The sequence below is a fragment of the Catharus ustulatus genome, chromosome 14 (assembly GCF_009819885.2).
Source record: "Catharus ustulatus isolate bCatUst1 chromosome 14, bCatUst1.pri.v2, whole genome shotgun sequence".
In the NCBI taxonomy this organism is placed as follows: domain Eukaryota; kingdom Metazoa; phylum Chordata; class Aves; order Passeriformes; family Turdidae; genus Catharus; species Catharus ustulatus.
This window is the reverse complement of record NC_046234.1, coordinates 20,969,816-20,994,344: the sequence shown is the minus strand read 5'-3', so window position 1 is coordinate 20,994,344 and position 24,529 is coordinate 20,969,816. Positions and strand designations below refer to the sequence as shown.

Genomic DNA, 24,529 nt, shown 5'->3' with positions numbered 1-24,529 from the left:
CTGTGGGGTGGCCTAGGTGCTCGGGAGCTGGCATGGGGGCCGGAGGGGGAATCGCTCTGGGGCTGGTATACTCACCGTGGGGTGGGCTTCAAGGCTCTAGGATGAGAGCTGAACGGCTGCAGAGCTGGAGCCACGACGCACATGCTGCCCTTCCGAGCTGCACAAGAGTCCACGGGCAGAGATGGAGAAAGGCCCAGCTGCAGGAGCAGAGCAGGCAGTTGAATAAAGCTTGTGGGATAACCAAGAGCTGAAATCACGGGCTGGGGAAACGGGGGACCTGGAAATCACTGGGACTGGGATAAAGAGCTGCAAGCAGGGTAGATGCTGCAAGGGCTGACGTTGGGCCTGTGGGGATCCCTGTGCGCTGGCGTCGCTTAGGGCCTGCGCTGTTCATGCTGAAATCAAATTGAGAGTCTTCCCCTTATGGGGCTTGACGGGCTGCTTCTTGGACATCCCCAGTTCCAAAGTTGCCTCAAAAATCCCTCCTGACAATTCCAGACCCAGCATCCCGCTCCCATCCCCTCTGTGGGTTGGAGCCCTGCACTTATCTGTCAGAGATCCGGGTATGAGAAACCATGCCAGGTGTGCAGTAAAAAAGCTTCACCATGTGGGAAATTCCTGCCATCGCTGGGCTGTTGTCTCTCAGTCAGCTACAATAAAGAAAACCAAACATCAGTGCATGCTCTGAGCAGCATATAGGCCAAAACCTGAATTTCACTACTCACCATCTCCCAGGAATGCCCAGGGGCTCAGGTCACACATTTCAGCTGCACACAGTCTGATGCCATCATCACAAAATAGACCTGGCTTAAGAAGAGACAAGGTGATGTGGCATGGCTGAAACTTGACTGGACCCAAACTCCTTTTTCCAAACTCCCAGACTCACCCCAACTGCTTGGCTCTTTCCAAAGGCTGCCCAGCTGGCATTTTCAAATTGCAGAAGGTGAAGGTTTCATCAGAGTCCTGGAATACTGCTGGAGGGCTGTTGTGGGTTGGCAGGTTTAGAAATTTTTCCCATTATTATGTTAAACTAGCCGGGATGGCTCTCCTATTAGCCGTTAAGAGCTGGAGACAAAGGACTAGCTGAAGCAAGCTGATGGCCCCATTAGGGAAAGGTGGAGTCCTGCTTTTGTTTTCGGCAAGTAAGAGGACACTGGGGGTAGGAGAACTCTTACAGCTCGACGGCCAAACTGGAGGAGAGAGGTTCTGTTTCTCCGGTTGGGATCAGGCTTCTCGGATTTGGACTGCTAAAGCTTCCTGCTTTCCTCTGAACAACTGGGAACTGGGACGCCCACGGTGAGCAGAATTCCTTCCTCACCTTTTTCTTCCACCTGGGGCGGTGAGGCCACCTGGCCCCCTCCCCTGCAGCAGCCACGACTGAGAAGCCGCCTGCCCTGCTCCTTCGGAGAGTCATCGGTGACTGAAAAAAGGGACTGGGACTGAATTCCGTTCTGTTCTGTCACTGGTTTTTTTTTCTTTCATATAGCTGATGCTGTTTTCGTTTGTCTTATAAATATATCAGTAAAGAACTGTTATTCCCAACCTATACCTTTTTTTGTGCCTGTGAGTTCCTGAATTTCCTTTTCCTGCCCAGCGGGGGGGGGGGCGCCGCCATTGCCGTGGTTCGGGGAGGAGAGGTGGGGGGGGGGGGGGCGGGGGACGCCGCCATTGCCGCGGCCCGGGGAGCCGACGGGGGGGAAGGGGCGCCGCCATTGCTGCGGCCCCGGGAGCCGACGGAGGGGGGGCGCCGCCATTGCCGCGGCCCGGGGAGGACGGGGGTGGGGCGCCGCCATTGCCGCGGCTCCGGGAGCCGATGGGAGCCCCGCGCAGCCATTGCCGGGCCCCGGGGAGGGGGGGGAAGTGCGCACCGCCATTGCCGCGACCCGGGGAGGTGGGGGGAAGTGCACGCCGCCATTGCCGCGGCTCGGGGAGCCGACGGGAGCCCCGCGCAGCCATTGCTGTGGCCCGGGGAGCCGACGGGAGCCCCGCGCAGCCATTGCTGTGGCCCGGGGAGGCGAATGGAAGCACACGCCGCCATTGCCACGGCCCGGGGGGGGGCGGGAAGTGCGCGCCGCCATTGCCGCGGCTCGGGGAGGAGGCGGGGTGCTTTGTCCGCGCCCGCCGCCGGCGCGGGAAAGCTCCGTCCCCGCCCGCCGCCGTAGGAGCGGGGGAAGCTCCATCCCTGCCTGCCACCGCGGGGCAGCGCCGACCCGGGGTGACCGAGCCCAGGGGCAGCGGCGGCCGGCCCCTAGCGGGCCGAGCCTGCACAGCCTTAGCTCAGCCAGTAAACCCCGCCCTCCCGCGGTTCTGTTACCGCTGGGCACAGATGCAGAAGGAGCGGACCTAAGGCCGCGGTTCCGGCAGCAGCTGCGATTCCGAGCTCCCTGGAATCCCTGGATTGCTCATCCCGGCTCTCGTGCCCATCTCACCTCAGCCCGGACTCTCTGTCCTCAGAGGGAAACACGGCCTGATGGCACACGGCTCTGGCACCCCATTTCCTCTTGTTCCTGCTGACCTGCAAAGCCACAGGTAAATGCACTCCCTCAGACCTTGCACCCCTGAACACCAGGAGAGCTGGAGTTTCACCCAGATTTCCCAGGCAGTTAATCCCAGCAGGGAGGAAAGGAAGGAGCCCTGCAGCCCGCTCACTTACCCCACAGCACCGGTAGGACCAGGAGCCCTCCAGGGCAGAGCCCTGGTGCTGAAGCCTCTTGGCTTTGGCTGCGCAAACACCACAGCTTTTGGCAAAGATGGGAGGAGTGTCATGCTTTTTCCTGTCCTGAAAGAGAGGAGCAAAAGAAAATTTAGTCCACTGCAGAAGTCAGAGGGTCCCAGCTTTCATGTTTCTGCTCTGATTGGTCACTGTGGGATTTTATCCAGGTGATGTCCATCCTGGGCAGAACCAGAAAACAACGTGGGAAAATGAGAGTGTTTTCTGTCAGAAAATGAGTAATAATAATAATCAGAAGTTCTGGAGAAATTGAGTAACATCACTTTAATATGATAAACACAGGCCCTGCCCATCCTTCCAGCCCAGGTGAAAACAGGAGGGAGAACTACAGGAAAAAAGCAGAGTCTCTTATTTGGGTGTGTTTCCTCAAGACTATTCTGCATTGGATGCTCTGTGTGTTCTTTTAAAAAATTGATTGCTGCTAAAATGTCCCGGGCCCAATTTTATCAGCCACAGCCAGGACCGGGTGAGCTACAGCTGCAGAGCCAGGGAGATGCAGGACCTCGGCACACCAAAGGTAAGAGCAGGGGAAGCGGGGTTTTTCTGCTTACCTGTATTTCAGTGCTGCTCCCCTTCACAGCTGCGATTCTGCCAAGGTCAGTTCCATTTTCTGAAGCCTGTGTCCCCTGGAGTCAAGGCTGGAAATCCTCACTTGGAATTTCCATGTCACATCTGGATTTGAAGGAAGCGCGTGCACACACAGATGACCATTTCTGTGACAGGTCAATCAGAAATCAAGCAACCCAGCAAATTGCTCCTCACTGCCCCACTTGGAAATACATTAAAAAGCCAGAAAAACCCAAACCAAATAACAGCCCAGAAAACAGAGAGCTTAGTGCAGCTCCCTCTTCATGTTCTGCCCAGGGATGGAGAGAAAGGAGGAAAGCTGTTCTTCCAGGTCTGCATCAAGCAGTTTGGAAAGAGCCAATATTGCTGTCAGCTGCAGCTGTGGCAGCCTCCCCCCTTCCTTCTGAGGGGCCAGAGGCACCCCACAACCCAAAAAGGATCGGCACTCACCCCCACTGGAAGTACAGACATCTTCATGGTCCGTCTTTGGCCAAACAAACCCCAGGATGTTTTTGCTTTCCTGACAGACTGGGCCAATTTCATTCCCATTTATCAAGACTACAGACCCTGTATGGCTCTGGGGTCAGAGCACCTCTGGAACAAGAACCTGAGAGAAGATTGGAGGATAGAATCTATGAGCAATCTGAAATCCCAGCTATGCAATGAAGGCCTGCTTCTGGAAGGGTCCTCGTGGCTTTTTGCACTTGGTGTAAACACAACTTGTGCCAAGGTGAGTGTCCTCAGCACCTCAGCTTTTCCCCCCAAAATATCCCCTCCTCATTTCCCTGCAGATGAGCTCAGATCCACTGCTCCCCTCGACTGGTCATCCAAGTGTCCATTCTGTTCCCCACAGGCCATGGTGACCCCAGGGAGGTCCCTTTGCCTTTCTCCTGCCCCTCTCCAGCCCGAGGCCGCTCCTCTGCTCGCTCTCTCCGGCCTCATCCCGCACGGAGCCTCTCCTCCCTTCCTCACCGGCTGCTGCCAAGGAAGGAGGACGCAGAGAGTCCCGAGTTCTGAGCCCTGCCCGCTACCCCTGGAGAGCCCTGGCTGCGCTCCACAGGGGCCTCGGACTTCCCAGAGAAATTGTCTGCTGGGCTCCCTTGGGTTACCTCAGCAATCCTCTCAAAAATGCCACCTCACTCCCCTTGACATCCCCTCGCGTGTTCCTACACAAACAGTTCTTGTGTCCCCTCTAAATTACCCTGGGCTTACAGCTGCATGAATGCCTTGACCTGTGCCCACTGGTCATGATTCAGCCAAGCAAAATAGAGAGGAAATCGTGCTTGGGCTTTAAGAACTGGAAATAACTTGGAAGCACAAGAAATCACCTTTTTCTTCTGGTTTTTCTTTCAGATGCTGGACTTGCCTCTGTCGATGTGTGATGAGCTCTCGCTGCAGGGGACTGTCAGGACTGAATTGCTGTGAGTTTGTGTTCTTCTCCCTGGGGAATCAGAAATAATTATGAATTAGACCACAGAAATGCTTTCTGAAACCTTTCCCCTTTCCTGCCCTTTGGTGGTACATCTTCTCTTTCTGCTGTTGAATCTACAGCAGTTCCCTGAGGTCATTTGCCCTGCCTCACTTCCATGCAGCTGCTAGCTGGGAAGAACTGGGATAACTTAGGGGAGACAGAGGGGAAGGTTTTCAGTTTCACCCAGATCCCAGATTCCTTAGGCAGTTAATCCCAGCAGGGAGGAAAAGAGGAGCCCTGCATTCTTCTCACTCACCCCACAGCACGGGCAGGACCAGGAGCCCTCCAGGGCAGAGCCCTGGTGCTGAAGCCTCCTGGCTTTGGCTGCTCAAACACCACAGCTTTTGGCAAAGATGGGAGGAGTGTAATGCTTTTTCCTGTCCTGAAAGAGAGGAGGCAAAGAAAATTAAGTCCACTGCAGAAGTCTGAGGCTCCCAGCTTTCACATTTCTGCCCCGATTGCTCACTGTGGGGTTTTATCCATGACAGGTGACACCTATTCAGAGTGTCCTTTTCCCAGCATTTTCATTCCTAACTATTTCAGACATTACATGGAAGCAGGACATTGGCACACCAAGGCTGAGAGCAGGGGAAGCGTGGGGGGAGAGCTGGAGAAGTGAAGGAGCAGGCATTTAGTTGCTCAGATTCATCAGTGCTGGGAACTTGGAGAAGAGGTGGTGCTGCATGCACCAAGGACAGAATGCCCATGCCTTGGTTGTTTTCCTTTGCTCGTAACCCCGGGCTTCAGCCCCTCTCCAGAGGAGCAGAGAATTCCTCCAGGGTAAGAGGGACTCTGGTCCCACTGCAGGCATGTGTCCAGTAGAGGAGGGCAATTGTTGACAGGGCCTGAGCACGTGAAATCAAACCCCACAAACACTGCAATGCACTCCGTGAGCTGCAGCACCAAGTGTTCACAGCAGGCAGAGGCAGGAGGTGCACGCAGGACAGAGAAGTACCACTGCACTTGGTGTTTGTGCTTACCTGTGTTTTTGTTCTGCTTCCCTTCACAGCTGCTCTTCTGCCAAGGTCAGTTCCATTTTCAGAAGGCTGTCTCCTGTGTAGTCAAGGCTGGAAATCCTCACTTAGGATTTCCAGGTGACATCTGGATTTGCCAGGAAGCGGGTGCACACTGAGATGACCATTTCTGTGACAGGTCAGTCAGAAATCATGGAGTCAGATACTTGCTCCTCACTGCCCCACTTGGAAATACATTAAAAAGCAAAAAAAAAAAAAAAAAACACCTCAGAACAACCCATAAAAGACAGAGCTAAGTGCAGCTCCCTCTTCATTAACTAAAATATTAGGAACAACATTGGAAGTTTTAAACGGAATAGATTCAGAAATATTAATGAATAAATTAACCAGTGCAACAAGTGATCTAAGAAAGCTAGATCAGCCCCTACGATCCTCTTTATTAGCACTAAAAACTAGCCAGTGACAAATCTCTAAAGTATTGCCAAAGTAGAAAAAAGTTACAGACCAAGACCATGAGTTAATAATAAAGGCACTTAATATGGCCCAGGAAAATGTGTCATTGGCTCTCAGGTGCATACAGGCACAATTATAGATGCAGTCAACAGTTGCTTTAGTAATAAGAGAAAGAAGTGAAGGTGCTTTTCCAATTAAAATTCGGAAAATTGTCTGGGACAATGCAAACAATTTAAAAAGAAAGCTTCAATCCTGGTAGACTCTGGTAAATTTTACTTATGACCCTACCACTGAAATGGCTACTGCTTTTGTGCTTACTATACGTAATGCCATGATTTACACTATCCACCCTATTATTGGATTAAAATTAAATCATAAAAAGGCAGTGCTCTATCCCTCGGAGCACAGAGCACGGGCCCGAATGATAAATGAGAAATGGCAAACTGTAAATTTAGAATCTTGTGCTACAAGGAAACAACTAGGGTTTATCTGTGAGAGTAACAGAACTGATGCAAAAGATATATGTCTGGATACTAAGCAAAGCATTTGCCACTTTGAGATTCATCCAGATACTAGTCAGGAAACTGTGCTTGTATATATTGGCTTAGGCTGTGTATGTTTAAGAACTGCTTGTGCTTCTGTAGAAATAGATGATAATGTAATCTTATCCACTAAAAACCATTCTAACCTTTGTATTTGTAGTTTTGTTAAGATAGTTAGATGTGACTTTTCATATGTGACACCAGTTACATCCCACCAGTTAATAAGATCTAATTACACAATATATCATAAATCATTACCTACACCCATTAGAATGAATCTTACATTAGTGAGGCAGCTAATGAAACACCAAGACCTGACAGAAATCCTGAAAGAGATTCAAGAAAATAGGCAAAAGACGAGGATCCACCTTCCCGACACGGGCCAGCGCCTCTGCCGCGACCCCCGCCCGCTCCGGCCGCCGCCACCCCCGCGCGGGGCTCGGGCGGCGATCGCGGCTGGGGCGAGGTGCGGTGAGCCGGGCCGGTGCCCCGCGCTGGGCAAACAGCGCTCCGCATCCTGTTAGCCCCTTCGCCCACCCGCGCCGCGCACCGGCCCCACGGCCCGGCGGGGAATGGGGCGGGGGGTCCCGGCCGCCCCCTCTGCCCGGTACCGGAGTGCGGCAGCGCTGGGGACCCCGCCCGCCCGCCGGACAACAGCCGAGCTGAGCGCGGGGAGCTCCCCCCACGACCCGGGACTAGCCGGGCCGGACCGGGCCAAGCGGGGCCGAGTCTCGCCAGCCCGCCGCGACTCCCGGAGTCCCCGGTGTCCCCCCCCGTACCTGCTCGCCCGGGTCCCGCCGCCGGTCCATGGCCACGCCGCGCCGGAACGGAGCGCCCCGCCCACGGCGGTGACATCATCGTCCCGCCCGGCCAATGGCACCGTGCCGCGTCACGGGGCGGTCCCACGCCCTCCATTCAAACACGAGTGGGGCGGGGGGGGCGGAACCCTTGGCCCCGCCCGGGGCGCCCGGCGGGAGGGGGGAACACGAGAGGGGGACACGAGTGGGGACAGGAGTGGGGACACGAGAGGGGAACACGAGACGGGACAGGAGTGGGGACACGAGAGGGGACAGGAGTGGGGACACGAGACGGGACAGGAGTGGGGACACGAGTGGGGACACGAGTGGGGACACGAGTGGGGACACGAGTGGGGACACGAGTGGGGACAGGAGTGGGGACACGAGAGGGGGACACGAGAGGGGACAGGAGTGGGGACACGAGTGGGGACAGGAGTGGGGACAGGAGTGGGGACACGAGTGGGGACAGGAGAGGCGACAGGAGTGGGGACACGAATGGGGCACGAGATGGGACAGGAGAGGGGACACGAATGGGGCACGAGATGGGACAGGAGTGGGGACACGAGTGGGGGCAGGAGTGGGGACACGAGAGGGAACAGGAGTGGGGACAGGTTGTTCACACCTGGGTGGTTCGCACGTGGGTTGTTCACGCCTGGGTTGTTCACACCTGGGTGGTTCGCGCGTGGGTTGTTCACGCCTGGGTGGTTCAAGCGTGGTTTTTTCACACGTGGGTGATCCACACGTGGGTTTTCCTCAAGTGGGTTTTCCACGCGAGTTTTTTCCACGCTCGGGAAACCCACGCGAGTTTTTCCCCGCGAGTTTTTCCACGCGTGGAAAACCCACGCGAGTTTTTTTCACGCGTGGAAAACCCACGCGAGTTTTTTCCACGCGAGTTTTTTCACGCGTGGAAAACCCACGCGAGTTTTTTCCACGCGAGTTTTTTCCACGCGTGGAAAACCCACGCGAGTTTTTTCCACGCGAGTTTTTTTCCACGCGTGGAAAACCCACGCGAGTTTTTTCCACGCGAGTTTTTTCCACGCGTGGAAAACCCACGCGAGTTTTTTCCACGCGTGGAAAACCCACGCGAGTTTTTCCACCCGATTTTTTTTCACGTGTGTGGGTGGTTCACCCGTGGATGGTTTACACGTGGGCCGCTCACCTGTGAGTGGTTCACCTGTGGGTGGTTCACCCGTGGGCAGCTCACCTGTGGGTGGTTCACACGTGGGCAGCTCACCTGTGGGTGGTTCACACGTGGGTGGCTCACCTGTGGGTGGTTCACGTGTGGGCAGTTAACCTGTGGGCAGCTCACCTGTGGGCGGTTCACCCGTGGGTGGTTCACGCGTGGGCGGGGCATTGCTGGAAAAGCGCCCGAGTTCCCGGCAGCCCCATCCCCTCCTCCTGCTGCCAGCGCCTGCCAGCTTTGTCTTGCCGACGCTGCCGAGCCAGCGGGGAGCTCTCCCTGAACGCTGGGGATCGCTGTCCGGACACCCCAGGGTGCCAGAACAAAGCACACCCCCAAAATCCCCCATCCCCAGCGCTGGCTGCTGCCAGAAACCTCCCCAGTAACCCCAGAGACCCCCAGGCACAGCCGAGGGGTTCAGCCCCTTCCCCGAAGTTCACCCAGGGCGGAGCATTACCCAGAGGATCCCGGCTGGATGCTCTGCCCGCCCCCGCCTTGGCCAGGTGGGCACCGGGACACGCTGGGTGCCGTGGGCAGGATCTCCGTGCAGCTTCCTCACCGCACCGGCAGTGTCACCTCCCAGCACAGCACCAGCCCCAAACCTGCCTCGGGTGTGGCTGCAGCCTCGGGCTCCTCCTGGCAGCCAGGGATGAGCTGGGTCAGGGCAGGTGAGCAGCGCCTGGGCTGTCCCAAAGCGCCCACAGATCCCTCACGGATGGGATCCAGGGCTGCATCCCCCCATTCCCAGGATGGGAGATGTGTCCGAGCTCACAGCCCTCAGCCAGGGATCGGCCCCGACACCAGGAGCCTGCCTGGCACACGGAATGTCCCTTGCACGGGTGCCATCCCTTGCACAAGGAGCAGTCCTTGCTCTGGGAACTCCCCTGTGCTGCTCAACTCCCCAGAGCTGCTCTGCCCCGTGTCTCCGGCCGCTCCGTGTCCCAGCCCCGTGGGAGGAAGGTCCCTCTTGCACAAGCAGGGATGGCTGGGGCTGGAGTTGAGCTGCACACGAGGAGCAGGGTTTGTCCAGCCAGGCACAGAATCCCCTCTGTGCCCGTGAGTGGGGTCTGGGGGCTCCCCAGGAGGGGACGGCAGCCCTGGGTGCTGTGCTGCCCAGGTGCATCAGAGGAGTCACCCACCTGCAGTGCCAGCTGCTCTGGGGACACTGTGAGGGGACAGAGAGTGACTGTGGCTCAGCAGCAAGGCCACCAGTGCAGCCCAACCCTCCCAGTGCAAGGGGGAGCAGCAGGGACCCCAAAACCTGCACAACGCTCCCCTGGCAGCCCCTGGCCTGGGATGTGGCTCCCAGGTGCTGTGACAGGGACTGTGCAGCCCCTGGCACTGACCTGGTGTTGTGCTGAGCCCTCCCCACCCCCAGCCCCAGCTGGTGACAGCTGATGAAACCTGAACGCCTCACCTGGATTTTCCTGCCAGGTCTGAAGGGCAGAGCAGGAGAGGGCGGCTGTGACCCAGCCCAGGAGAATCCCCAGTGCCAGGGCTGCTGCTGGCAGGGCTGTCCTGTCCCACCCCCCATTTCCCAGCAGCTCCAGCCCCCTCTGCAACGGGGACATGCAGGACACGGCCAGCACAGCTCCCTGCACCCTTCTGGGCTCCACCCAGCACCTCTGGCACCCCAGGTCCTTCCCTGGTGCCACAGGGCTGCCACGAGCCCAGTGGGGCAGCAGGACACACGGACACGTGGCACTGGCCCTTTCTGGGGCAGAGCAAGGTGCCAGAGAGGGGACACTCTTGTCCTCAGGATGGTTATCGGCATCTCCCTCGGCTCAGGCCGGGTGCCACGGCCCTGCCAGGCTGGTGCTGGCTCACCCATAGGCACTGTGGGGGCTGTGCTGTGCAGAAACCCCAAAATGGCCACGGACCCCCCCGGGCATCCACACCCCCGAATGCCCTCAGGCCTCTGCACAAAACCCCACTGAAAACCCCCAGAAACGCCAAGGGGAGGCTCCAATTGCTTCATCCGAGTCCTCCCCAGAGCCCCCGAGGTGCAAAGTCAGAGGGGATGAGCACCACGTGCACCCACTGGGGCTCTCCGGGGGTTTCAGTCCTGGGTTCTCCTGGGGGGGCTGTGCTGGGCCAGGCACCAAGGAGGGGGGGAATGAGTTGGCCCCTGGGATCCTTCCCCCAAAGGCTGTGGGGGTGCCAAGTGCAGGGTTCAAGTCCAGAGGTTTGAGATCAGCAGAGCTCCTCTCGCCCTCTTTAGTTTGGGGTCTCTGTGTCACCGCTTGTCCCCATGTCCTGGGGGAGCCACGAGTGGAGGGGCCGGGGTTTGGCACGGCAGGAGCCCCTCACCCAGCCCCCAGCACCCACTGGAGTCCAGCAGCAGGTCCGGGGTGGCCCCCATGGGTGCCAAGGGTAATGTCAGCACAGCCCGAGCCCCCCCCGAGGAGTCTGTGACACTTTGGCCAAGGAGGGGACCTGACCTTGGCATCCAGCTCCGGTGCTGCCCAGAAAGCAGAAAACCCCTGGGGCTGCTCCCCTTCCTCCTCCTTGCTGCTTTTTCCTTTTCTCTTAATTTCTTGGGGCTTTTTTTTTCGTTTCTTTTTTTCCCCCTTTTTGTTTTTTCTTTTTTTCCCTAATTTTCCCCCCCCTCTCCTGTTGGTTTTTTTTTTTCCCCTTCTGTTTAAATATCAAACGAAAGAGGAAAACCCAGCGATGGGAGCTCTGGAGCTGGGGGCCAGGCTGCTGGGAGGGCGGTACAGGGTCCCGGGCTGGCTGCTGGGGGCATTGCCGGGGGTCTGGGGGGTGGGAGTCCTGCTGGCTTTGGGGCGGAACAGGCTGCCCTGCTGCGTGGAGGTGCTGTGGGAGAGCGGGGTGTGCTCGGGCTTGCCCGAATCGCTCTCGGTGTAGCTGTAAGCCTGTGCCCGGGAGATGCCCTTCTGGTGCCCCGGGTCCACCTCGTACTCGCTGTCACTGCCCTGAAAAACAGGATGGAGGATGTGGTGACAACCCCAAAATTCAATAGGGTCAGGCTCTGATCCAGCAATGGGATGGGAGCTGGACCAGGGGAGTTCGGGAGGAATTCCCACATGAAAAGGGAGGCCGGGCACTGGAAGGGGCTGCCTGGGGAGGTTTGGGGTCCCTGGAGCTGTCCTGGACTCAGGGCTCTGGGCTGGGGACAAGGTGGGGATGGACACAGCTTGGATTCGGTGATGTCAGACCTCTTTTCCAGCCTAAACGGTTCTGTGATTTCCTGGTGCTTTCCCAGTGCTCTTTCGGGAATGCTGGCAAGCACATCCCCAAAGTATTTAAAGGCTGGGACGGCTGCAGCATCACTGGGGGGTTTCTGCCTCTTGCTAAAACAAAATAAAACCTCATACATAGTAACAGAACATAATCGTCCTTCTAGACCACAACAGTTGATGACAGTTCAATTTCCTGCATAAATAAAATGAGAAGAAAATCAGAACCCATAAAACATAACCCTTATCCACCACACACAACTTTCGGCTCACCTGCCACTGCTCTTGTCTCGAGCGCCCAGTTACACCACGGCTCTCTGTGCTCCCCAGGAGCCTCAAATATCGCCCTGCCTGACGAAATCCCCGGTCCCCGGCCGTTCTGCACCCAAACTTTGGTGATGAACTTCACCACACAGACCGGCCGGGACACGGGAAAAAAAACTCCAGCCAGGGAGGAAATTTTAAAAAAAAACCCTGGCTGGGGAATTTTTATTCTAAATTTAAAATTGGTTGAAAAGCCTGGAAGGCAAAACGCACTCGCACAAAATTACAACCGGTCACCACGCACACTCGCACAGGCATACGCTAGCGGTGGCAGACGGACACAAACTCTCACACACAGACGGTCACAAAATCTTCAGCTGGTAAGCAGACTGCAACCCTTACCTGAAACAGTACGCTGAATAGGATACTGGACCGCATCTTCTGGCTGCTGGTCCTCGACATCGAGGGATAGGTTCCATGAAAAGTGTCGCCTGGAACCGGAAATCTGCCTCGGGGACCTGCGAGACAGAAGCAGGAGGTCAGTGAGTGGTTACCTGAGAGCTAAGAGACATCCCCACATATTTTCTACCCAAAACCCCAGGTAAACTGCAGGTAAAAAGAACTTAGAACAAAATTTAAAGCCCAGCATAATAGCTGGACAGCACCAGACATCTTGAGTGAATCTGCAGATCTGATCTAGAGTCCAACACCACCCCACGGTACAAAACGCAAGTCCCTGCACCTTGTCCTATCTTTACTAGGCATCAGGGCAGAGCAGCTCCAGACCAAATGCGTGCAGGCACCCGTGACACAGGACATGACAAACGAGGGGAGGACAGGGGGACGAAAAAAACTCAGCAAGAAGGACCACGAGGACTGAGAGAATGCAAAATGAGATGACTGAGGGAAGACTGACAGCAAGCTGACAAGGCTGGAAAAAGATGCTAGCAGAATGATTTGCTTCAAGAACTGCAGAGATGGATGCCTGAGAATCCTCTTCTTATCTTCCATTCTTCCAAGTTCCAATATGACATAATGAATCCTTCAGGTGCACAGCTCAGAAAAAGACCTTAAATAGCATCAGACTGGATGCTTTCCAAAAGAGAAGAGAGTCAGATGCCTATTCAAGCACCTGAGACCAAGGTTTGATGGCACCACAGCCAGGCTGATGAATGCAGAGATCACAAGATGCTATGGATGACCTCAGGGTTTCTGATAGGCCCCTCAAAGGGCTAAAGGTTAAGAGACATACAACAGACACAGAAGACACAGACAGCACAAGAGACAAGTGGTATGACACCCAGAGGAACTGCTCTGCCCTGTGCAACTCAGCATTGAGATCAAATTGAGACTTTTCCTTTAATGGGGCCTGAGGGGCTGCTTCTTGGACTACCCCAGCTCCAAAGCTGCCTCAAAAATCCCTCCTGACAATTCCAGACCCAGCATCCTGCTCCCAGCCCCTCTGTGGGTTGGAGCCCAGCACTTATCTGCCAGAGATCCAGTATGAGAATCCATGCCAGGTGTGGAGTAAAAAAGCTTCACCATCTGGGAAATTCCTGCCATTATTGGGCTGTTGTCCCTTACTCAGCTACAATAAAGAAAACCAGACATCAGTGCATGCTCTGAGCAGCAAACAGGCCATAACCTGATAATTTCACTACTCACCATTTCCCAGGAATGCCCAGGGGCTCACGTCACAGGCTTCAGCCACACTCAGAAGCTGAGACTGTCCTAGCAGGGTAGGCCGGGTTTAAGAAGAGACAAGCTGATGTGGCATGGCTGAAACTTGACGGGACCCACACTCCTTCTCCCAAACTCCCAGACTCACCCCAACTGCTTGGCTCTTGCTAAAGGCTGCCCAGCTGGCATCTTCAAATAGGAGAAGGTGAAGGCTTCATCAGAGTCCTGGAATACTGCTGGAGGGCTCACAGGAGCAGTGAACTGGGTCTCTTGGCCAGCTGGGCAGAGCCATCTCAGGGTAGTTCAAGGGCACTGCCTAAAACTCACAAAGAACAATGAATGCTGAGAGTAGCACCAGAGATTGAGACCTGATCTAAGAAAACTGCAAATCCCTTACCCAGGAGGGGCCCTTGTCCTCTGATTGGATCCATCTGCATCTGAAAGGAAGGTAGGACACAAGTCAAAGTGCTGCAGGATAACATAACACCTCCAGAGATCTTGGATCAATCTGCAGATGTCTAGAGTGCAGCTACAGCCCACATGACAAAAATCAAGTCCCTAGGACTGGTCCTAGCACACCTACACCCAGACTACACAACAGGGCAGAGCAGTTTCTGGCCCAAATGCATGCAGGCACCCGTGAACACAGGACATGACAAACTGAGGAGATGACAAGAGAGGGAAAAAATAATCTCAGCAAGAGGAAGGACCACAAGGACTGAGGGAATGCAAAATGAGATGACTGAGGGAAGACTGAGAGCAAGCTGACAAGGTGGGAAAAAGATGCTAGCAGAATGATTTGCTTCAAGAACTGCAGAGATGGATGCCTGAGAATCCTCTTATCTTCCATTCTTCCAAGCTCCAATCTGAGATAATGGATCCTTCAGGTGCACAGCCCAGAAGAAGACCTTAAAAGAGATCAGACTGAATGCTTTCCAAAAGAGAAGAGAGTCAGATGCCTGTCCAAGCTCCTGAGACCAAGGTTTGATGGCACCAGAGCCAGGCTGAGGAATGCAGAGATCACAAGATGCTATGGATGACCTCAGGGTTTCTGACAGGCCCCTCAGAGGGCTAAGGTAAGAGACATGCAATACAACACACACAGAAGACACAGACTGCACAAGAGACAAGTGACATGACACCCAGAGGAACTGCTCTGCCCTGTCTACTACAGCCTTAAGATCAAAAAGAGACTCTTCCCATTAGGGGAAATAAGCGGCTGCTTCTTGGCCATCCCCAGCTCCAAAGCTGCCTCAAAAATCCCTCCTGACAATTCCAGACCCAGCATCCTGCTCCCAGCCCCTCTGTGGGTTGGAGCCCAGCACTTATCTGTCAGAGATCCAGGTATGAGAATCCATGCCAGGTGTGGAGTAAAAAAGCTTCACCATCTGGGAAATTCCTGCCATCACTGGGCTGTTGTCCCTTAGTCAGCTACAATAAAGAAAACCAGACATCAGTGCATGCTCTGAGCAGCATACAGGCCAAAACCTGATAATTTCACTACTCACCATCTCCCAAGAATGCCCAGGGCCTCAGGTCACACATTTCAGCTGCACTCAGTCTGATGACATCATCACAAAAGATACCTGGCTTAAGAAGAGACAAGCTGATGTGGCATGGCTGAAATTGACTGGACCCAAACTCCTTCTCCCAAATTCCCAGACTCACCTCAACTGCTTGGCTCTTGCCAAAGGCCACCCAGCTGGCATCTTCAAATAGGAGAAGGTGAAGGCTTCATCAGAGTCCTGGAATACTGCTGGAGGGCTCACAGGAGCAGTGAACTGGGTCTCTTGGCCAGCTGGGCAGAGCCATCTCAGGGTAGTTCAAGGGCACTGCCTAAAACACACAAAGAAAAATGAATGCTGAGAGTTGCACCAGAGACTGAGACCTGATCTAAAGAAACTGCAAATCCCTTACCCAGGAGGGGCCCTTGTCCCATGATTGGGATCCATCTGCATCTGAAAGGAAGGTATGACACAAGTCAAAGTGCTGCAGGATAACATAACACCTCCAGACATCTTGGATCAATCTGCAGATGTCTAGAGTGCAGCTACACCCCACATTACAAAAATCAAGTCCCTAGGACTGGTCCTAGCACACCTACACCGAGACTACACAGCAGGGCAGAGCAGCTTCTGGGCCAAATGCATGCAGGCACCCGTGACACAGGACATGACAAACGAGGCGAGGACAGGGGGAGGAAAAAAATTGAATCTCTCAGCAGGAAGGACCATGAGGACATAATGCAAATTGAGATGACTGAGGGAAGACTGACAGCAAGCTGACAAGGCTAGAAAATCTGCCAGCAGAATGATGTCTTCCATGATCTGAAGAGATGGATGCCTGAGAATCCTCTTCTTATCTTCCCATTCTTCCAAGACCCAATCTGAAGTAATGGAACTTTGCAGCTGCACAGCTGTCAATAAAGCTCAGAACAAGACCTTACAAGACAGACTGGATGCTCCTCAAAAGCAAAGAGATTCAGATGGCAAATGAGTCCAAGGTTTGATGGCACCAGAGCCAGGCTGATGAATGCAGAGATCACAAGATGCTACTGGATGAGCCCAGGGTTTCTGAGAGGCCCCTCAAAGGGCTAAGGCAAGAGACAGGCAATGCAACACACAGAGAAAACACAGACTGCACAAGAGACAAGTGACATGACACCCAGAGGAACTGCTCTGCCCTGTCTACTACAGCTTTAAAATCAAAAAGAGACTCTTCCCCTTATGGGGCCTAAGGGGCTGCTTCTTGGACATCCCCAGCTCCAAAGCTGCCTCAAAAATCCCTCCTGACAATTCCAGACCCAGTATCCCACTGCCATCCCATCTGTGGATTGGAGCCCAGCACTTATCTGTCAGAGATCCAGGTATGAGACTCCAGGCCAGGTGTGAAGAGTTGCTCAGCTAACTGGGAAATTCCTGCCACCGCTGGGCTGTTGTCCCTTAGTCAGCTACAATACTACAATAAAGAAAACCAAACATCAGAGCATGCTCTCAGTAGGATACAGGGCACACCCTGATAATTTCACTACTCACCATCTCCCAAGAATGCCCAGGGGCTCACGTCACAGGCTTCAGCCACACTCAGAAGCTGACACTGCTGTAGCAGGGTACACCTGGTTTAAGAAGAGACAAGCTGATGTGGCATGGCTGAAATTCGACTGGACCCAAACTCCTCCTCCCAAACTCCCAGACTCACCGCAACTGCCTTGCTCTTGCCAAAGGCCACCCAGCTGGCATCTTCAAATAGGAGAAGGTGAAGGCTTCATCAGTGTCCTGCAATACTGCTGGAGGGCTCACAGGAGCAGTGAACTGGGTCTCTGGGCCAGCTGGGCAGAGCCATCTCAGGGTAGCTCAAGAACACTGCCTAAAAAACACAAAGAACAATGAATGCTGAGAGCTGCACCAGAGATTGAGACCTGAGAACAAACAACTGATTCTGACCACCAGAAACTGCTCACCTGGCCTGCTTCTCTTTGCCTGCTGATATCCAGCTTCATTTCCTAAAAATAAAAGGTAAATGAAAGTGTTGTAACACAGTCACCATTAACACTTCCCCTGCAAAGGCAAACTGTGACTGAACTGCTCAGAGCAAAACCCTTACCTAGGATGGGCCCGCAGCCTCAGATCTGATCCATCTACATCTGAAAGGAAGGTAGGACAGAAGTCAAATGTGCTGCAGGATAACTTTATACCTCCAGATTTCATCTAGGGTCCAACACCACCCCACATTACTCAAAGCAAGTCCCCAGGACCAGTCCTAGCACACCTGTGCCCAGACTGCACAGCAGGGCAGAGCAGCTCCGACCCAAATGCATGCAGGCACCCGTGACACAGGACATGACAAATGAGGGGATGAAAAGAGAGGGGAAAAAAATATCTCAGCAAGAGGAAGGACCACAAGGACTGAGGGAAGACTGAGAGCAAGCTGACAATGTGGGAAAAGGTTTTTTAGCAGAATTATTTGCTTCAAGAACATGCTGTAGAGATGGATGCCTGGGAATCCTCTTCTTATCTTCCATCCTTACAAGTTCCAGTCTGATGTAATGGATCCTTCAGGTGCACAGCCCAGAAGAAGACCTTAAAAGAGATCAGACTGGATGCTTTCCAAAAGAGAAGAGAGTCAGATGCCTGTCCAAGCTCCTGAGATCAAGGTTTGATGGCACCAGAGCCAGGCTGAGGAATGCAGAGATCACAAGATGCTATGGATGAGCTCAGGGTTTCTGATAGGCCCCTCAAAGGGCTAAGGTAAGAGACATACAATACAACACACACAGAAGACACAGACTGCACAAGAGACAAGTGACATGACACCCAGAGGAACTGCTCTGCCCTGTGCAACTCAGCATTGAGATCAAATTGAGACTCTTCCCCTTATGGGGCCTGAGGGGCTGCTTCTTGGACATCCCCAGCTCCAAAGCTGCCTCAAAAATCCCTCCTGACAATTCCAGACCCAGCATCCCACTCCCATCCCCTCTGTGGGTTGGAGCCCAGCACTTATCTGTCAGAGATCCGGGTATGAGAATCCATGCCAGTTGTGGAGTTAAAAAGCTTCACCATCTGGGAAATTGCTGCCATCACTGGGCTGTTGTCCCTTAGTCAGCTACAATAAAGAAAACCAGACATCAATGCATGCTCTGAGCAGCATACAGGCCATAACCTGATAATTTCACTACTCATAATCTCCCAAGAATGCCCAGGGGCTCAGGTCACACATTTCAGCTGCACACAGTCTGATGCCATCATCACAAAATAGACCTGGCTTAAGAAGAAACATCCTCTGTATTGAAATGAGAGGAGAACCCTTATCCCAGCTGATTCCAGAGAGGGAATAGAGGCCCTTAGCAAAGGCTGCGGTTAATATACCCCTGATTGGGACCATCCCTGGTTTGCAGGAAAAGGAGGAGCAAATCCCACAAGGTATAAAAGGCCTCAGAATAACTACAGCTGTTTGGCTACTCAGACTTGAATTTGAGATGAGGAAATTCTGCAAGAGAAAGGTGAGTAATTTTTCAATACAAAAAATTTTATAGGAAATGCAAATACTTTCCTTTTTGCAACAATTGCGTGCAGAAAAAGGGGCAAAAATTGTGTCAGAAATAAGACTGTGTTTCAGCAGCATAGCTAGGTAACATAGAGAATTTATTAGGTGGTATAATTAGTCTTTAGTGAATGCGAAAACTTACTACATGTGTAACTGACTAGGATGGACAAGAATAGGAATGAGAACAACGGTGTAAGTGTCACAGAGACCTCTATTCAGGGCTATCTGGGTTGTAACAAAACAAGAAAAAGAGTAAATTCTCACCCACCCAGTTCTGTGACATCAGTAGGGAAGAGCTGTTTTGCACGGCAAAGGCAGCCGGGGTTCCAGGTGTTAGCAGCTTGTGTCTGGGAGAAATCCTGATCTGTCTGGCATTTTAGCAGATGGAAGTCCCGTCTTGGGAACGGGACCCTGGACAAGAACGTTGGCACTTTGCCCTCTGAACCAAAACTCCCCCTCCCAGAAGCATAATCGCAGTTTAGAAGAGGTATTTTGTACTGCAAAGGCAGTCAGGACTCTGTATGGAGCCCGCTTGAAGCTGTGATAAATCCTGATCCGTTTGAAATTACAGCGTGTAGAGCACAGTCACCGTGACGGGGCCCTAGATGCAAAAGGTGGCCTCTTTCCCTGTGAATGAAAATTCACCCTTCTAGTGTCCTGATATCATTTTGAATGAGGTATTTGGCACTCCAAAGGCAGTCAGAATTCTAAGTGCTGGCAGGTTGGATCTGGGAGAAATCCCCATCCGTTTAGACTTGAAGCAGGCGGAAACCTGGTCTAAGGCCTGGGACGCTGGATCCAAAAGGTGGCCAAATTTGCTCTGAAAGAAAAGTTGCCTGCCCAGTTTCCTGACAGTAGTTTAAATGAGGCATTTTGCACTCCAAAGGCAGCCAGGGTTGTAAGTGGTGGCGGCTTGCGTCTGGGAGAAATCCTGATCCGTTCAGAACTCCGGCGAGCAGAAGCTTGGTCCCAGGCATGGGGCTGTGGGTGAGAACATTGGCCCTTTTTCCCTTAGAAACAAACCTTGACTTTCCAGTTTCCTAACAGCAGTCTGTCACTCCAAAGGTAGTCATAGTTCTTAGTGGTGGCAGCGTGGGTGTGGAAGAAATCCTAATCCGTTTGGAATTTCAGCAAGCGGAAGCCCGCTCCTAGAACACAGACTGTGACCTATTTCATTGTGAAACAAAACTCAACTCCCCCAGCATCAACATAGAAATTTGGAGGAGGCATTTGTCACTCCAAAGACAGCCAGGGTTGTAAATGGTGGCAGACTGGATCTGGGAAATATCCTGATGCATTCTGAATTTTTGTATGGAGAAGCCAGCTCCAGCTTACAGACCCCGAAACACAAACTTCGGCCCTTTCACAGCTGAAGGAAAACTCACCCTCCCAGTTTCCAGATAATCACATTGGAGGAGGCCTTTGTAGCTCCAAAGGTACCCAGGGCTTGTGAAGTCAGTAAAGAGCATGTGCTTGGAGAAGCAGCCACGGTTCCAAGTGGTGGCAGATTTGGTCTGGGAGCAATCCCGATCCCTTTGGAATTGTGGCAGGCGGAAGCAGAGTCTCAGGTCCAGGGCATTGGACACGAATAGTGGCACTTTTACCGGTGAAACAAAAATCCTGTCCCCACTTTCCTAATGTCAGTTTAGAGGAGGCAATGGCACTCAAACAACAGGCAGGGTTCCAAGTGGTGGCACATTGGGTCTAAGAGAAATTCTGATCAGTTCAACATTTTAGCATGCAGAGCCCAAGTCTCAGGCACAGGGCCCTGGACAAGAAAATTGGCCTTTTTCCCTCTGAAACAAAACTCACCCTCCCAGTGTCCTGACAGCAGCTTGGAGGAGGTGTTGGTCACTCCGAATGAAGCCGGCGTTCTGAGTGGTGGCAGCTGGGGTTTGGGAGAAATCCCGATTTGTTCACACTTTTAGCAGACAGAGTCCAGTCTAAGGCACAGCACCCTGGACACAAACAGTGGACTATTTCTCTGGGAAACAGAACTCACTTCACCACTTTTGTGATGTCTGTTTAGAGGAGGCTTTTGGCACTCAAAGAACAGCCAGGGTTCTAAGTGGTGCAAGTTTGCATCTGGGAGATATCCTGCACTGTTGGGAATTTTTGCCCTGTCTCAGTCACTGGGTACTGCAGAAGAACATGGTCCCTTTTCCATGAGAAACCAAAATCCTGCCCCCAGTTTTCTAATGTCAGTTTAGAGCAGGTGTTTGACACTTTAAGAACAGCCAGGGTTCTAAGTGGTGGCACTTTGTGTCTGGAGATATCCTGACCCATTTGGAAATTTTAGCAGGCAGAACCCCAGATTGTGACAGCTAAAGGAACTGGCATGACCCTTGCCCAGTGCTCGTGATTCACCCAAACAACATCCAGAGCAAATGTTACTTGGGCTTTAAGAACTTGAAACAACTTTGAAGCAAAAGAAATCACCTTTTTCTTCTGTTTATTTTTCTTCTTTCAGATGCTGGACTTGCCTCTGTGGGTGTGTGCTGAGCTCTCACTGCAGGGGACTGCCAGACCTGAATGGCCGTGAGTTGGTGTTCTTCTCCCTGGGGAATCAGAAATTATTATTAATTAGACCACCGAAATGCTTTCTGAAACCTTTCCCCTTTCCTGCCCTGTGCTGGTACATCTGCTCTTTCTGCCTTTGAATTTACAGCTGTTCCCTCCTGTCATTTCCCTGCCTCACTTCTGTGCAGATTCCTAGCTGGGAAAAACTGGGAGAACTTAGGGAGAGCACAGGTGACATTTTTAGCTGGAGTTTTTCTGAAATTTCTAATTATACTGAAATTATATCCAATTCCCCAGTGACAAGAGCACAAACTCACACCTGTCAGCCAGTCAGGCCTGACAGTCACTGAGGGAAATCTGACTCAGTATTAATAAGTATCATCACCCCAGTCCTGCCAGCCTTGGCAAGTTTTTGCAGTGAATGGACTCAAGATCTAATGCTTAACCTGAATTTCTGTCAGCTTTTGTTAGAAAGATACTGGACAGTACATTTAAAATTGCACAAAGAATAACAGGCCCAGACCAAACCCAACCACCTCAATCACTGCTCCATCCCAATTTTGGGAGAAGCAGTGATAGAGTTGATAAATCCTCTCCTTCCGTGCCATTCGGTCAATTGATGCACATCCCCAGAGAGGATTTACTCCACCTTTTGTTCCCGACAGCACCTCTCTCTCCAGCACAAATCCCACTGGGCACAGACGCAGAAGGAGCGGACCTAAGGCCGCGGTTCCGGCAGCAGCTGCGATTCCGAGCTCCCTGGAATCCCTGGATTGCTCATCCCGGCTCTCGTGCCCATCTCACCTCAGCCCGGACTCTCTGTCCTCAGAGGGAAACACGGCCTGATGGCACACGGCTCTGGCACCCCATTTCCTCTTGTTCCTGCTGACCTGCAAAGCCACAGGTAAACGCACTCCCTCAGACCTTGCACCCCTGAACACCAGGAGAGCTGGAGTTTCACCCAGATCCCAGATTTCCCAGGCAGTTAATCCCAGCAGGGAGGAAAAGAGGAGCCCTGCAGCCTTCTCACTTACTGCACAGCCTGTGCAGGAGCAGGAGCCCTCCAGGGCAGAGCCCTGGTGCTGAAGCCTCCTGGCTTTGGCTGCTCAAACACCACAGCTTTTGGCAAAGATGGGAGGAGTGTCATGCTTTTTCCTGTCCTGAAAGAGAGGAACAAAAGAAAATTAAGTCCACTGCAGAAGTCAACGGATCCCAGCTTTCACATTTCTGCTCTGATTGCTCACTATGGGATTTTATCCAGGTGACACCAATTCAAATATAAAATTGCCTTTTCCCAGCATTTTTATTTCTCAATGTTTCAGTCATTAAAAGGGTGCTCATTTTTCCTATTGCATTCTTAGCTTAATTTTAACAGAACCATCTTCATCCCAGACCCCATTTGGCAGTTATTCAACCCTTTACCCCTGGACCTTGCAGAAAGGAACACCTGGAATGCTGCATCACACGAAATCCCAAAGAGAAGCCCCTCCAACACCTGCCAGAGAGAGGTTTTGAGGCACTCCAGAACACAGAGAGCCGTTCGTGCCTTGTCAGGCCACACCAATTCTGTCACATCCACCTGAGCTGTGCAGGTGAGGCAATGGTTCCCCTTCCTCCTAGGGAATCTCTGTCTGAGACCACAGATGTCCATCCTGGTGTCTTGGTTTCAAAGACAGGTATTTGCCGAGAAAGGCAGGAAACCCCCTCCCTCCTGATTATATGAATTTGGAATCAGGGACTCCCAGGCCAAGTTATGGGGGGAAGGCAAAACAGCTCTTTGCCAATATATTTAACCAAACAAACAGAAACAGCAGCAGCTATAACAATTACTGACAAAACAGAAACAGTAACTTAGTTTCAGTCTTTTTTTCAGTCACAGACACTGTCTCTCTCTCTCTCTCTCTCTCTCTCTCTCTCTGCCCAGTACCGGTGGGGGGCGGGGGCGGGTAACCGCCCATCCCGCGCAGCCACCGAGAGCCGGGATGGTGTCGGCAGCGTCCCAGGTAGGAGAAGAGATGGAGAAAGGGGGCTTCAGGTGCCTTCCCCCCGCGCCCCACCTTGCCCCAGACCCCCACCGACGAAAGAGACAGCTGAGCGGCGGCGACAGAGCCGACAGGCGAGAGACACAGCTAGCCCCACCCCGGCCACTTATTTTGTCCATTACAAGCTGGGTGCAGCCCGACGAGCGAGCTTAGCATGATAATGGGAAGAAATTCCACTGCGAGATAGGGGAACAAAACCCCCAGCCCCCAAAACCAGAGCAGCACCAGGAAACAACGTGGGAAAGGCAAAATGAGAATGCTTTCTGCCAGAAAATGAGTAATAATTTAATCAGAACTTCCGGAGAAATTTAGGAACATCACTTTCATCTGATAAATACAGGCGGGAGGGCGGGAAGGGATAGAAGAGGATCCCCGGCTCACCTGTGGAGTGTGGCTCGGCGGGGTATCGGGAGGTGACAGGCTGGATCGAGGAAAAAGCAGCCGTGCGGCGGCGAACGTGGCTCCCCGCTTTGGGAATAGCAGGGGGTGGCAGGTCGCAGCCTCCCCGCACGTCTTTCTTGGACGAGCACGGTGGAGCGAAAGAGCGTGTCCGTCAGAGGACAATTAACTCTCCCTTCCTTCAGCCCGCCCCCGGTCCTCAGGCGTCCTGCCTACCCCTCCTACGGCTTTTGTCATGAAGCATCGTCCTAGGGTGTAGCTAACAAGTTTCTTAACATTACAATGGGGAAAATTCCACAGAGAAAGGAAGAGGGCAACCCAACCCCCAACAAGGGCAGAGGAGTTTGGGATCAGTAATGCCTGGGCTTTGCTGGGAGCTGTGTGTGCTGTAGGTTTGGGGAGGCAGGAGGTGTGGGGCTATGCTCTTGCTGAGGCTGTGCTGTGCAGCTCTGGCAGAGCGCAAACCTTGCGCGCTGACATCCCGGCTGCGCTGGGAGTGCTGGCTGAGGTCTGGACAAACCTTGGCTTCCCGGTGCTTTGTGCTGACACCTCTCCTCTTGAAGCAGCATTTAGCAAGTTGTATGCATTTATTTCTGCAGACGCTGCGGGGAGCGAGCCCTTTGGATTGTGCTGCCTGTGACACAGTGCTGGCAGGTTTGGGGAGTT

General features: G+C 53.2%; 3 long non-coding RNA genes across 27 annotated transcripts; all 3 read right to left on the bottom strand.

Moving 5' to 3' along the window:
- Window positions 1–322: 322 nt before the first annotated feature.
- On the bottom strand, window positions 323–23,301 carry LOC117002758. Of its 23 annotated transcripts, XR_004419370.1 has the most exons (14): window positions 22,918–22,942; window positions 22,072–22,582; window positions 21,342–21,460; window positions 5,750–5,912; window positions 5,026–5,151; window positions 4,627–4,739; window positions 3,749–3,905; window positions 3,283–3,444; window positions 2,864–2,935; window positions 2,654–2,779; window positions 2,344–2,515; window positions 887–982; window positions 726–803; window positions 323–650 (listed from the first exon to the last, which is right to left on the bottom strand). It is a non-coding gene; the product is annotated as an uncharacterized LOC117002758 (long non-coding RNA). The 23 variants fall into 23 exon arrangements; XR_004419362.1 differs by lacking the exons at window positions 2,864–2,935; window positions 22,918–22,942 and adding an exon at window positions 23,274–23,301; XR_004419361.1 differs by lacking the exons at window positions 2,864–2,935; window positions 22,918–22,942 and adding an exon at window positions 23,002–23,026.
- On the bottom strand, window positions 11,319–13,659 carry LOC117002760. Its single transcript, XR_004419386.1, has 2 exons — window positions 12,582–13,659; window positions 11,319–12,111 (listed from the first exon to the last, which is right to left on the bottom strand). It is a non-coding gene; the product is annotated as an uncharacterized LOC117002760 (long non-coding RNA).
- LOC117002759 lies at window positions 14,032–17,806 on the bottom strand. 3 transcript variants are annotated; one of them, XR_004419384.2, is made up of 6 exons: window positions 17,463–17,806; window positions 17,320–17,361; window positions 17,058–17,225; window positions 16,895–16,974; window positions 14,257–15,290; window positions 14,032–14,175 (listed from the first exon to the last, which is right to left on the bottom strand). It is a non-coding gene; the product is annotated as an uncharacterized LOC117002759 (long non-coding RNA). The 3 variants fall into 3 exon arrangements; XR_004419385.1 differs by lacking the exons at window positions 16,895–16,974; window positions 17,058–17,225; window positions 17,320–17,361; window positions 17,463–17,806 and adding an exon at window positions 15,368–15,432 and having other exon boundaries at window positions 14,032–14,181; XR_004419383.1 differs by lacking the exons at window positions 16,895–16,974; window positions 17,058–17,225; window positions 17,320–17,361; window positions 17,463–17,806 and adding an exon at window positions 15,368–15,432.
- Window positions 23,302–24,529: the final 1,228 nt, after the last annotated feature.